Source organism: Cupressus sempervirens, chromosome 10, assembly GCF_028749045.1.
Source record: "Cupressus sempervirens isolate cs-2001-9-10 chromosome 10, ASM2874904v1, whole genome shotgun sequence".
In the NCBI taxonomy this organism is placed as follows: domain Eukaryota; kingdom Viridiplantae; phylum Streptophyta; class Pinopsida; order Cupressales; family Cupressaceae; genus Cupressus; species Cupressus sempervirens.
This window is the reverse complement of record NC_143127.1, coordinates 53545288-53560431: the sequence shown is the minus strand read 5'-3', so window position 1 is coordinate 53560431 and position 15144 is coordinate 53545288. Positions and strand designations below refer to the sequence as shown.

Genomic DNA, 15144 nt, shown 5'->3' with positions numbered 1-15144 from the left:
TATGCATTTTATAATGCAGATCGTTAAATAGAAGAGGCTACTCTAAGGAGAAGGGAAATTCAGCTGTTTCTCAAGACACAAGTTGTTTAAAAAGTTTCCTCTAAATGTGGCTGGAGTTATAGCCTATAGGTGTGCAGCATAATATTACTTGAAGTTAGCAGCTGTACCCTCTAGTTTTTTTTCCCTTCAGTAATTTTTTGCGAATATTCAAGAATCTTATTAGATTTTCTATTGATGCTATTTATGCTGCTGAGGAGCTAAGTATTATGGCTGACTTTCCACAGCAAGCTTTATGCGTACTTCTTACATCATGTATTCAAGGACAATAAAGCAATTATTTTTGATCTATTGATTTTTTGAAAAAGGAGTTTTGACAGATTCAAAACAGAAACTGGTACAAAGTTGTACCTGAAGATCTAATGTACTAATTACTTGTGGAAATTGAATGTTTCTACAAAGTTTAGATTTTCAGTATCTTGGAGTTTAAAGTTTTGTTTTTATATTCTACTTGAATCTTGTAGAATTTACCCAGTTTTTTGGGGCACAAGTCAGATAAATGTCACCAAAAAAATCAACTATACCATTATTATTTATGCTACAATCTTGGACTCAGTGGATTTATATTGTCAATGCACATGTCTTTGCCATCCTATAATCTCTAGTTGTAATGTAGGAGACTGTTTTTCTACATATCTGACAGTTTGTTTAGTACATGCTATATAGAAGGCTATTTTTGGTTTTAGTTTTTTGAGCTGTTGCTTGATACATTTTTTGTAAAATAAGATGACACATGAGTAATTGTTATTGACTGAAACTGCCTTTGGATGTTTATAATTAAACATCTTCTTTGGAAGATGATTTTACTTTGTATTATTTCCTTCAACGTTCTTTTAGAATGCTTATTGTAGACAATCACTGTTAGAAAGGAAGCTTCAAATTAAACAATTAACAAATTTTGCAGTACCAAATTCTTATAATTTTTTCTGTTTGTCTTCATACTTCAACTGACTATTTTTTTTCTGTCTATCTTTTTACTTTGACTAAATGTGATTAGCTTATGTTTGCAATCATTTTTCTGTGTTCAATAACTCAAACGTTGCCCTAAACATTCAAGCATTTGGGTGTTTGCAGTCTTCCAGTAACCTAAGCTGGGTATTGTGATGGACAAGGCAACCTGCCACATGTAAATCGGTGAATTATTTTTGTTGGATAGGTTGATGATAAGGGAATGTATATTTGTGTTATTTAGATCAATCTTCACAATTCCTGTACACATTAGTTTTGCTTAGGCAAATGGAAGCCGTTGGTGATGCTTGGAGTGTTTGTCTTCATGAAGCATTGAGTTGGAGTGGTCTAATCAAAATTTAACAAATGACAGGCAGGTTTTTGAGGATATCTTGAGCATTCTGCCTGTATTTCTGAATTGCATGTCATTCTCTAATAAGAGAGTTATCATGTATCTTTCCTGTTGTAGAAATCTGCATTTTCAACCATATTAAAATGCAGCTAAAATTGTTGTTCATTTGTGGCCTTCTATAGAAGTCCATTGTAACATTATATGTAAGGGTATTATTGCTGCAGCAAGCTTTAGAGGCTCAAATGTAAGGATAGAGTTTGTAAAATGACAAAGGTGAGAAGTCTGTCCATGTCTGCATATTACAAGTATATCTTAGACAAATCCTACACTCTGCTGCCTTCTGTTGTCTGTGCAGAAATAACTGTAGCATGTACAAAGACGTGGGCTTCTTGCTTACAAGAAAATGGTCAACGATGTAGTTCTCTTTAGTTATTGTAACTTATTTAGAAGCTTTTACACGTTTACCTACTGTAATTAATTAATTATTGCCTTGTAATTATGTAATAAACCTAATGGGTTTTTCGAAAACTCATGCCCAAGTATTGGTTTTTAATTTGTTGTAAAACAATATGATGGAAATTCTGATGTCCATCTATGTATAGAACCCTAATGGGTTTTGTGGAAACTTGTGCCCAGGTTTTGGGTTTTTTTGTTGTAAAACAATATGATGGAAATTCTGATGTCCATCTCCATGTATGGAACCACATTTACATAAAATGTGCATTCCATCTTGTATCTGTAATACTCAAATTCATACAGAAGTAGCTGATAGGTTGCATTCCCCCACCCTTAAGTTTTAAACATAATATTAGACACTTAATTCAGTTTGAGCATTTGTGTAATTCATGGAGTGGTCTTCAAACGAATTGTCTTGGAGGAAGTTACTGCTTCTCAGCATGAAATTGTCATTAAAAAATGTACAGCTTGGTTCTTGTTGGTGATTAGCTCTGGATCTTGCAAATCATTATTGGTTATCTCCCCTTCTCAAACAGTGAAAATGTAATTGTTTTTATAATTATATGTTCCCCTGAAGAGCTGTACCATTGTCAAAGGGACTTGTAATGCTTGATAATTCCATGTTACTTCTATTGTCATCTGATCTGTGAGTAAGATGATGTTTAAACAGTGTGGAATACTATCATGTATGAGGCTGAAGATACGCAAATGAATTGGGTATATATAACTGTAAAGGACATCATCTGTTCGCTGAAAGGCACCTTGCTTGCCACTTAGTTGCACATGGTTAGGTGATTTCGATTGGTTAATGCAAATCTTGTCCAGCTATTAATTTGGACATTGCTGTAACAAACTTGATTATTGATTAACTCTTTTGTGGTGGTGGGTGACTAGAGTAACCACTTCTATCAAGAATTTGTGATCGAGAGGATTTAATAATGATGGATACAATTTCATCATTTGATTGGTAGGTGTTTAATGCTTTTAATTTGTTGATGGTTTCCAGTATATTTCATGTTGTGGAATAAAAGGTTCGTCTTTTATAGGATACCTGGTTTTTTATTAATTTTTTGATGAATTTAAGATACTGCACCTGCTGTAATTCAGAACTGTTGCAGATATGAACCAGTGAGCATCCCAATCTTTTAAAAATACTAATTAGTCTCAATAATGGATCTGCAGAGTTTCATATCTCTCTTCTACTGGATTTTGTTGTTCTGTATATGTAGTAATTTGATATTTGCAGAAATATTCTTTAGATGTTCAATATCTGTTACCGCACCTTGGTTGCTTGTTTAGGCCTCGTATTTGCAGATCCACTGTACTGTTTAACCATGGATGCAGCTATCACTAGTCAAATTATTCAGCCATTTCTACAACTCATCCACCTCAATAAGGCTTTGAAGTTTGATGCCCTTTTTGAGCCTTCTGGCAGGGGGCATACAACTGTTACTACATTCATTATGGGGCTGTCTGCCAATATACCAAATATGGCAGGTGCCCTTGAGGTACTAGAATCCTTTTGGCCTTTGAGAGTGTTTCTTCTTTCTTAGTGTTGGATGATGCATAGGTGTGAAGGTGCCATGTGATCACCAGTTTCTGTTTTGACTCCTTTTGCAATCCTTGTTCCACCCCAATTAATAGGAGTCGGGTAAAGCATCAAAGCTACCTTGGTCTGGGAGAGTTATTCTGAAATGTTGTTTCCTTGAAACGTATGCATAGTTGCCAATAGGGAGAGTGTTACATTGGCATGCAATTCAACAATTCACCTTATTGCAAAGGTTTATCTCAATATGAACTTAAAACATTGATTTATTGGATAGTAATCATTGAAAGGCAATGATAATTTTTGAACCAATATGATGACAAACTTTTCACCTGAATGCTGACATTTATGCATTCATTGCCTCCAAGTTGTCCTCGGTGGATGACAAACAATTAACGTGGTTCCATGGTCCCTTCTACTATGTTTATATTGGTACTTGTTTGTGCAACATTGTGTTCACAATCCCTTGACAGTTCTTGGCCACCAATTTTCTCTCAATAAGAATGTTGCCATTTCCTTTTTGCCCAAGGGCTATCACTGACCTTTAGAAGCAGCTAACTGCTTTTTGATCTTATGTCAAAAGATCTCAAGCATAGTACAAACAAGACACCACAATGGCAAATATGCTATAATAATATATAAACTCGGATTACTCCCAATAGTAATTGGAGGAATTGTACAAATAATTTTATTTATTTATAGTTACACTGACATGGGGTGTGGTGGTGTGGGGGGATGTTTAGGAGTTTCATGTGCGAGAAAAAAGGCCTCAATTTGGGGATGATGGGTGTGTGTGTGGGGGGTGCGGGGGGAGGGGGAGTGGTTGCATAATATACATATATGACTTGAAATGATACTTCAATAAACTTACCAATTGTATTGAATATAGAACATGTTGAGATGGGATTCACAAACCTTTAGTTCAAACTTGAATCTTGAAACTTCATAATCAATGGCCATTGAACTTAGTAGCATGTTAAATATAGTAAGGATAATGATAAATGAAAAATATATACTATTCCTAGTACCATTTAAGTCAACCATTGGCTATGAAATGACAAAGATGAAAGATTCAAAATTTATTGTTCAAATTATAAATATGATATATATAAAAATCAAGATGATCATGATTATAATGAGAACAGTAGCATGAAATAGTTAAAAGGAAATGATGTATTGTGGCCATATTAAAGTGAGCACACTCTAGAAAATGTCAATAATAAAAATCAAAGGGTGGGAACTCTCCAATCATCCCCCAAATTGAAGTCCTCATCACTAGAACTACTAGACTACTCATGGGTAATATCTTGATCGTCCAAGGGTATGCTAACTAGTCCTACTTTGCCTTCTGTTGCATTGTCATCCTCATCAATTTGAGTTGGATCCTTTGCTCTATACCCCATTATGTTGTTGGGCTCTCTTTGTACTTGTGTGTCTTGCAATCTTTTTGTTACAAGGAACCACAGGCAACATCAAGCTTCTCTGCTCTCTTAGAGGTAAATTTATACCTCTTAACGAATTGGATGAAGCTATAGGTGTAGACACCTAAATTCGATCACACAAATTCGTAATTAAACAAGAGCTCTTTTTGAGTAGGAGTCCTTGCCTATTGTAAGGAAGGGGGGGAATATGGGAATTTAGTTTATGAGAAACTATTAGATAAGGTGTAGAATTATAATAAGGCGCATAACTTTTGTTTTTCAATATATGATATTTGATTTGATTGTTTAGTCTTTTTTTTTTGGATAGCTTAATTTGGGAAGAGTATTATTAGTTGCTAAATTTGAGTAGTAGTTATGAGAAGAATAATTGAACAATGTATTGGGAGAATATAATCACTTTGAGATTATGGTATGTTCACTTACATCAAGTCCAGTGTAATTCTAGTTGTGTAACTAATTGTAGATAAAATAATTTTTTAACTAGGCCACAAGGTAGGAAGGAAAAACAAAATGCATGTATAATAGACTTTTAGGAAATCCAAAAATTGCATAGAAATAGTAGATGCAAGATGTAAAAAGGTATGATTATATAATAGTACATGGAAAATGACCATATTATATGCATCATAAGAGTAGTAATTAGATTTATGTGTCTATATGGGCAGCGATTGTATAAAAGAAACAATATATATAGTAGGTTGTGCTTGCAAAATGAAATAAACTTCATGAAAAAGCTATTTAGATGTGCATGGAAAATGAGCAAATTGTATGCAACATATATGCAGTGATTAGGTTTGTAGTGTGCTAAACAAAAGCATTGAGGCCTAATGAAAATTTGGGAGTAAATGAATCAGAGAACGTAAAAAATTAAATGAAAATAGATTGCTAGACATTTTACTGGCCGATAGCTTATTTGTGTTTTGTTGGTGAAAGCTATGGAAAAGCAACACAAATATCATCTACATGTTTTGCACAAATAAAATGTCAAACATTTTACTGGTCAATAGCTTATTTGTTCTCATTATATGATGAAGGTTTTTTTTTTTCAAGAACTAAGAAGGAAAAATGGAAAATGTGAATATATGACTATGTTTAGTGTTGATGAACAAAATATATGATTGCAAGGTCTTATCAGCTTGCAAGCTTTCATTTGATAGATCATATGTCTATTAAAATGACTTGTCATCTATGTTTTTTTTTAAAGTACGTAATAATTAACATTGTAATTACTTAATTAAAAGAACAAATCACTATAAAAGAGTATATGAACAATTTCTCTTGTACTGGACATAAAAATTTGATAAAAAAATCAAGTCAAAGATGTAGAAGAAAATTTGATTCGCTAGACTTACTTTTAAGAAGTTTAATCATGGCAAATGCTATGGAGAAATCGCTAATCAGCTATTAGAAATAATATATCAAACATTCAAGCAAGTAATGAAACCAATCAAAGGTAATTAGTCTTTCATCTTTAATGTAAATTCATGTGGTTGTTAAATACCAAGCCAAAAGAGGGTGGGAAATGTATAGTTTTTGAAAGGGGGGAAACCAAAGCCCCTTAAACAAAAAATCTTTGAGCGACAAGTAGCAACCATTGCTTTGAAAGGTACAGGCATGTGATTAACAAAATAATCTCAACTAATTCTTCACGCTATCTCAATGTCACAGTAAAAAAAAGGTCGTCTCTTCCCATTGACATTGTTTGAGGGACTTTCATTTGAGATCAAATTCAGGCATTGCATCAAGGTCTTGAAGATATCACTGGAAACCAGGTAAGCGCTAGTAGAGAATCTTGTTTTTTTCAATATTTGTTGGTGTGTTTGCTAATAAGGATAAAATAAGGCTAGAGCTAAGAGGAAGGGATGCTATTTTTTGTGGGTTTATGGAACCTACTTGCAGAAGAATAATCTATTGATAACATAAATCATTGCTTGATGTGAATTTCTAATTACAAATCTATAACTCATTGTTTAAAAAGAAGGGGGTTTACTATAACATATTCATTTTTCTTATGGATTTGTAACAATGCCCACTGAGATCCATGCATTTACTTTTTATAGATATTCCATTCCAGCTCCTAGCATTTTAATTTTCCTTTTGCAAGACACCACAATGGTATGGACCCTGGGGCATGAGGGATAAACTCTCTTCAAATTTGGAGGGGAACCTAAAATAAACCCCAAACTAAGCTAAACAGTAAAATTACAGACATGATATACAGATTTGCTGAGTATACATGATTTGTTGAGGGGTTTTGCATAAACAAAAATGATTAAGTGCCTATCTTTTTGCCTTGGACACATGCAAAATACCATTAAAAGAAGCAGGGGGAAATGGGATCAACCCTAAGGAGTCGACTAGGAAGTGCCTAGAGGATAAAAACACATAAGTAGTGCCCACAGACATAAGTTATATTATTGATGCAGTGTAACCGTGTATGTTATGCAGTGCACAATGTAATTAATGATCAGATTTTACTATGTGGATCCGAGTTGGAGGTACCAGTCATCATCAGAAAGATATCTTCATTGCTGTTTGTTACTTCCCGTCGACTACCTCACCTTACTTCATTCATAGTGTTGAGGATGGGAACCCTTTTTCATACCTATTTGAGAGCATCTCCAAGTTTGGGGCTATGGGCGACATCATCATCTTAGGAGATTTTAATGCACAGACTAAAGATCTCCAGACCTCCCAATATGACCGTGGGTCCGATTTGATTTGTACTACTGAGAGGGATCTTACTAGTATGGGGCTTCAACGTTTATCCGAGGATCACAGTGGACCTCTAACTTGTTATGGTCACCACCTTCTCCAGCTCTGTGAGTCCTCCAACTTGGTGATTCTGAATGGCCTCTCTTGTTTCCCGGGTTCTGAGCTTTTTACGTGTTGGCCTCATAGTGGGGGTGCGAGCATGGTGGATTACATCCTCGTTGTTGCTTCCTTCCTCCCCTCCATCAAAAATTTTACTATCTCCCATCTTCCCTTGGCTGATCATGCCCTTCTTAGCCTTTCGGTCCATGTTTCTTCCCACCCTTTACCACCCATCTCTACTCACCCTGCCCGGTTCCGCCCCCACACTCGTTTCTGTTTCGAGGATAGTGATCAAGACCTCTTCATTTTCCATTTGAGAAGATTCCTCTGCCCAGCTAGCTTCACGGATCACAGTCAGGTGTCCACCATGTTTCACTCACTTGCTATCGCGATTTGGGAGTCGGTTCTCCTCTCTATCCCTCACCACTCCATTTTTAGCACTCACAGATCGGCTCAACGAAATACTTGTCCCATGAATCAGTGGTTTGATGATGACTGTAAAACTTTCCACCGCTCCTTGCGCTTGGCTTTTGATACTCATTCCCCCGCATTCACCAATTTATGGCTCTCTTACAAACGCTTTCTTTGCCATAAGAAGCGATTATTTATTGCTTCACAGGGCAGATCCCTCCGAGACACGCTTATTTAGTATCCCAAGTTGTTTTGGCGCATCATGTTCCCCAGGCATAGCCAACCCCAGTCCACCCTCGACCTTCATCTCCTTGCTTCCCATATCTCCACGTTGTATGACATCCCGGGTCAACTTAGCCCCCTTCCCAGCTCACTCCCCCATTGTCACTTATTCTCCACCTCCAACATTTACGAGGCCATTAGACTTATGAGATGCAGTAGGGCGGCTGATGAGGAGGGTTTTTCGGACTCTTGGTCGAGACACATTATTCACCCGATCCATAAGTCTGGGCTGACCTCTGATCCCGAAAACTACAGGACCATCATGATTGGACATGCATTTGCCAAACTTTATGTTACAGCTTTGAATACTATTTTATCCAATGAGCTTGATAGGAGGAATTGCAGGGCTAATGGTCAAGCAGGATTCAGGACATACTACCAGACCATAGATCATATCTTTACACTACAAGCTATTATAGAGGAGGCTCGACATCACTCGAAGAAAGTCTACTGTTGTTTTGTGGATTTTCGTAAGGCTTTTGATTCCATCCCCAGAGCAACCCTTTTTCAGAGATTGAGAGATATTGGTATTTCTGAGATCTTATTGATGGCTATTATGAGGTTATATGAGACTGTGATTGGTAGACTCAGGACCACAGAGGGCCTCTCTGATCCTATCCAGAGCACCATTGGGGTGAAGCAGGGCTGCCCTCTCTCGCACACCTTGTTTAGGATCTACATTGATGAACTCGAAGCTTTTCTTAGTGACTCCTCGCTTCTAGGTGATGGTTGTCATCTACACCAGCTATTGATCTCCATCCTTCTCTTCGCTGATGATGTGGTTCTTCTTGCTTCCTCTCCTGAGGGTCTTCAGAGGCTTTTAGATAGACTTTCATCTTTTTGTGTTATGAGACAGCTGGTTGTGAACCTTGAGAAGACTCAGGTTATGCTCTTCAACGGTCTGAAGACTTCACATCTCCATTTTCACTTTCAAGGTCGGGAAGTTGAGATTACATCATCTTACACATACCTTGGGTTCAATTTTCTGGATCTCGTTTCAGCTTGAGATCAGCTATTCAGCCTCGGATTAGTAAAGGGTTGGGTTCCCTTGCCATGCTCGAGAGACAGTGCTTCAAACACCACTTTCAGGATACATCGTCTAAGCTATCCCTCATGGATTCCTTAGTAAGACCCAAAGTGCTGTATGGTTCGGTGATTTGGGGTCCTTCTCTTTTAGACTCGGATTGGGCCAAGATCGAGAGTACCTAGATTATGCTCCTCCGTCGGATTATCAGATGTCACGGTTCTACCCCCCACAGTAGTATTTTGGCCGAGTTCGGTGCTCACCCATTCAGACTTGCAGCCATTTTTCACATAATTTGGTTTCTCCACCGTCTTTGTGGCTTTGCTAACTCAGAGGAAGGCCAACACAGATACCCTCATTTAGCATACTGCTCTTCAGTTGCTATTGCTAACTTCGATCCTGCCACTAGAGCCCGCAGTTGGTATGCTCAGGCTACTATCCTACTGAGTTTAGTGGGGATCGACATTGATCATCTTCCTCCCTACCAGTTCTCATTGGATGCCCCTGCTCATCTACTCCCTTCTCGGCAGGAGTTGAACGGGCATGTCAGACTTGACATTTACATGAAGTATATCACACGGACCTGGGTGGATCCTCTAGGGGGACTACGTCTAAGGATGGCTTTCTACACTGAGCACTTCTAAGTTATCCAAGATGGGATTATTGTACGCCTTGAGTACTTACATAGATACTGGACTCACGCCTTGCGTATCTCCCTTGGCTCCTTTAGGGTGGGCTCGCACAAACTCCAGATTCAGGTCGATCACCATATTGCTAGAGAGGATCGGGTGTGTACATTTTGTACCTTAGCAGAGGCAAAATCCGAGATTCATTTTCTTTTCAGATGCCCCATATACTATGAGATTAGAGGGAGATTTTACTGTCTGTTTAGAGATTGCAGATCCCTCTCGGATTTTTTCAGGTACACCGATCAGCATTGCATTGCACTCTATCTCCACGAGTCCTTATAGCTTTGTGACCATACTTTACAGCTTTCATTTCCTAGGAGTTAGACCCAGGCACAACTTATTACGACCTTCTTCTCGCCCTTAACTCCAGCTCAGGGTGTGAAGCGACTGTACAGTTTCCCTAGCATAGGCGGTTCTAGATCGGTGAGACCCCGCAGGGGACCTTTTTGCCAGCGACACTCCTCTCGTAGCACTCAGCTTCATCACAGGGCTTCTGGTAGCCGCACAGATCAGTCATTGTTGGACTTTTTCCCTATGAAGACGGATACCTAATCTTTTTCGTGAGCTTTCTTCTTCTTTTGTTGTGCTTGTTCTTTTTTGGACACCGTTTGGTGTTCCGTTTGTTTGCTTTTTCCTTGTTGTAAGCTTCTAATTCCATAGACCCACATTGTGGTCTTTTGTTGGACATTAATAAATTTATCTTATCTTATCTATGAAAAAGAAAATTGTTTAAAATAGAATTGTGAAGAAGAGAGATTTTAGTTTGTTACAAGCTAGTGCTAAACAATAGGATGGCATATACAAATCAGTGGGCAATCGAAAATTCAGTCTATAACCTACAAGAAAATTGAACCAAAATGTAGATCATGCAATGCTAAAACCATGTGCTTCGACATCCGCATTGGGCAAAAAAAAATGAAGTGTGGATGATGCTGAAGATGGAAACCAGTTACAGGAAAATGAAGCCATTTTAAATCGTGGATAGTGCGTAGAACATGTCACAGATAGCCGTGGGTTGTTTTCTATCTTTGATTCTTGTTCTACCTGTAAAATGGATCAATATTTGTTGTAGTGGACATTATATGGAACTTGTTTTTGAGACAGTAAAATCAAAAATGTAAATGTAGTGCTCTAGAATTGTATTGGGAATCTATATGTTGAAATCCAATAACTAGTTTCAACATCCAAACATAAACACAATTCGTCTACATATGTGATTAAAACAAACAGATAACACCCATTTTTTTTAAAGCAAGTGCTAATTTCTAGCCCAATAGATTATAGGTGTTGCAAATAGATAGAAGGGAAATGAAATTAAATAAGGTAGTATACAAGCAAGGAAAATTTGACTGAAAATAATGTTTTCTTTAGATAGCAAAATATTAGATTGCATGTTTCTGAGTGCATGTTTTTTGTTTATGCCTGAATGCAGGATACAAACTTGTAGTTGTATGACATAATTCTACGTAAAGTATCTGCAAGATCTTTGCACTGGAACTTGTCGACAACAAAATTATTAAACTGCATATAATTGCAAGTCATTTATGTATTGAACATGATATTGTTGATGAAATCCTTTCTATATATACCAAAATTTTAAGATAGAAGTCATTCGTATGAAAGTTATAGTTGGCAGGACATCTGCAAGGTCTTCAGTAGATTAAATGTGACGGTGTGGATTTAAGCTGTCCAATGACAAAAAACCTGAGTTGTAGTTTATGAGCCTTAATTGATCTACAATAGAGCCCAAAATTGCTTTGTTAAGTGCAAAGGCTTCAAAGGGAAATAAATATTTGATAAAGCAAAAGGAAAATAAAGACGAATTAGTTTTATCTTACGTTGTTGGTTTCTCCTATAATGGAGATTATATTGTCATTCATTGCAATGGAAAAAGTTTGCTGTATTTCAAATGTTCGCAACAGATACACGACTATTGACATATTCTTTTTGTAGGACTGAAATAGTATGTTTGTAAGCTGCGACAACCTTTGCTTAAGCATTTTGCTAGTCATGGTATATTCAACAATTTTATTATCAATTTCTATGGTGCATTGCAAGAAAGGTCCATAGGCGAAGTCTGTGTTTTGGCTGCATGCAAGACATTGGCAATTTTTGGTGGTTGAGGATGGGGCCAATGAAGTTGGATGGTTGCATTTTGCACATAGTAGCTGGTATGCTTGCAGATAAGCATTCTTTGGCCTGAGGGTACCGGTGACCTAGGAGATTGAAGGAGATTTTGATATTAGTTTGAGATGTCTTTTGTCTAGAATATGATTGCAATTTTATTTGAGAAGTGGTATGGTTTTGTCGGTTACCTGGATACTACAAGAGAGTATGTTCTGTAGAGCATTGACTGTACTTTCATCATTGAGGCTATCAACATATGTTGGTGGTGTTGTTTTAATGCTATTTGTTCCTCTAGGCACACAACGCACAACATTCTTCAAGAGCAGGAGCAGTGTTGTGGTAGAATGCAAGATTCATTGGAGTGTTGTGTAAGCTTGAGCATGGAATTTAGGCACAATTACCTACAATAAAAATAAATGTGTCAGTCAATAGAGTAGGCAATTGTATAATGACTAAGAAAAGTCAATGTTGAATAGAAAAATGGAATGAGAAGATTACAATAGATGTGTTCGATATAGATTCCCCATCTTTGACATGGAGCTCGTACTCCTTTGGCGTTTGTTTGTGAGCTGCCACTATAACACCCAATGTGCCAATTGAATAGTTGTTAGGCGATTGAATAAGTTGACATATTCTTGTATCGGGCATCAATTTTTGTTGCCTGCAGACTTGGTCAATTGTTTCAATGGATGTTTGTGCAGTGAACTGGATGCAATAGTTTGGGTTGCCTCTTTCATACTGTGTTTTTTTCTTGAGAGAGAAATCTTTGATGTGGACACTTGCACCAAGCAAAAGCTTTGTCATAAATCTATCTATTAATTGGCTAGTTATATTTGCTGTTATGCTCATGTGACCATCATTATCGACAAGATCAACATGCACTATAGGAGACTTTGCTGGGCTTGTTAGATTTTTTGCATAAGCAGGACCATAAGTAACAAGGACATCACCTTCAATAATAGTAGTTTATTGCATTCTACAAATATCTACAATGGTGGATATATTTTTTTCTTCTGTGCTCAGTTTGCAAAGAGAAGACATTATTATTATAGAGTCTACAATGGCATGGAAATGAATTAAATAGTTTAAGAGCTATACAATCATTTACACCTTTTTGCTAGGTCTCTATCATGAGAGCTGTTGTTTTCTTCTGCAAGGTTTTCTTGTTGAGGTGAGGATATGAACGAGGTTCTAGAAAATGTAAAAAAGTCAGTAGAATAACTAAATTTTTATATAAATTAAATGGATGCATGAAAAAGGTATGGAATGTTGCATATATTATTGCAATACCTTTTTGTGAGACTTCAATTTCGCTTTTGCAGCTCATTCGTTTCAAGGCTGCTGCCAGCTTCATGTTTGCTTATTTTGGATTGCTCCATCGCATATCTGTTCATGAATAAAACTATGACATTGTTTAGATGCAACAACAATACGAAAGTGAGTTTGACAAAGGTCATGTGAATGAGCCAGGTCAATATTCTTTTGCAACAAAATGCAGAAAACTTATATGCACTTCTCTAAAGATATGGTTTGAGGGAGGCGTATAAAGCAAATTAGAAAGCTGTGTCAAATAGTGGTTTTGCAATGCTTAAGTAAAGAATGTAAGCTGTTCTGTCGAGGTTATTTTCTAAGACAAAGACTTCATAATTTATAGGTGGAGTTGTAAAGATACTGCAAAATGATCTGTCCAATATGTATCTAGAAGAATAAATTTTGTAGATTCCTGATTAATATTATGTATCCAAAAGTGGTCTAGAAAAGTACTTGCAAATGTTGTTGCTTTGTCAACCATTAAGGCAAATTTGTGTTGTTGCATGAGTTTTGCAAGTATTTTTTGTTTTTAACTAGGATGTAGCATGTCAACGTTGAAGTTTCTAGTGATTATTACTTTTGAATTTGTTTGCAACGAGATGAAGATAGTTAGTATTCAATTCAATATGTCAGTGATGGGTGCACCTGGTCTAATATAAACATTAGTAATTTGTATGGTATGATCGACATGTAATATATCAATGGTGGTTGACTCTAGAGAGTCTATTGCAAAAGAATTTGTATTTAGTATTGTAGTTGCTTTTGTACAATAAGTCTATATACCATGAATAGCAAATGAAGAATGACAATTGTATATTTCATGTAGCAATGGGAGGTGTGCATTGGTCTTGTATCTTGTTTCTTGGAGGCACAATATAGTTTCTTTGAGCAAATCATGGTCGTGAACAATTTCCTCTACATGGAATGGAAGGCTTCGAGTATTGAGTGAGCATATGATAAGATGGAGCATTGATAGGGAAGGGAGGCTATATTCAAGTTTCCATTCTGCTTGATTTCAAAGTTCATTCATTTCCTTGTCTACTTTTTGGGAGACTTTGAAATTTTGATGTTGCAGTTTATGGATCAAATATAATGTCTCAATTGTTCTTACACAAGACAAAAATGTGTAGGCGAGATCATGTTGGCATACTTTTGTAGGATCAAAAGCAAGTGCATCCATTGTAAGACCCTGTGCCCTATGGATAGTTCTTGCAGATGCTAGTTGAATGGGGAATTGTTTTTGTGTGATAAATTTGGTAGGGATTTTCATTTTTCTGCCTATTTTCATAATTGGGGTCTAAGAAGGTGGAATAGAACTGGTGTAAAGGCTTTGCATTTTCCTGCGCCCTGATATGCCAATTGTAGTGTCATTAAATTGAATCCGTAGAATGCCTTCATGATTTGTTGTATGAAGTTAGAAGACTCCATTAGCACCATTGACCAGTCCATCTTTTGTGTCAAGGTTCCCAGCTATTAGCTCAACTAGAATTCCTGGCTTTAGATAGATTACAACAGGCAATGATGATTTTTGAGCTTGGCAATGGAAACTGTCAACGTGCGAGTCTGTTTCATCGAGAGCCTCAAATACATGGAGCTTACTAGGTAAGGAGTCCAACATTCGTTTATTATGGTCGAAAACAGTTGAGTTTCTGTGAAACAGGTGTAGGAATTCAGGATCATTAGGA

The 15144-nt window shown here is 36.9% G+C and overlaps 1 protein-coding gene across 1 annotated transcript in view; it reads left to right on the top strand.

The window, feature by feature from the left end:
- The window catches only part of LOC149532524 (uncharacterized), a 29041-nt gene extending 26269 nt beyond the window's left edge, over positions 1-2772 (top strand). Inside the window, exon 2 of the mRNA XM_089807133.1 lies at positions 1132-2772. The gene's annotated coding sequence lies outside the window, so the exon portion shown is untranslated. The remainder of the gene's footprint in view (positions 1-1131) is intronic.
- Positions 2773-15144: the final 12372 nt, after the last annotated feature.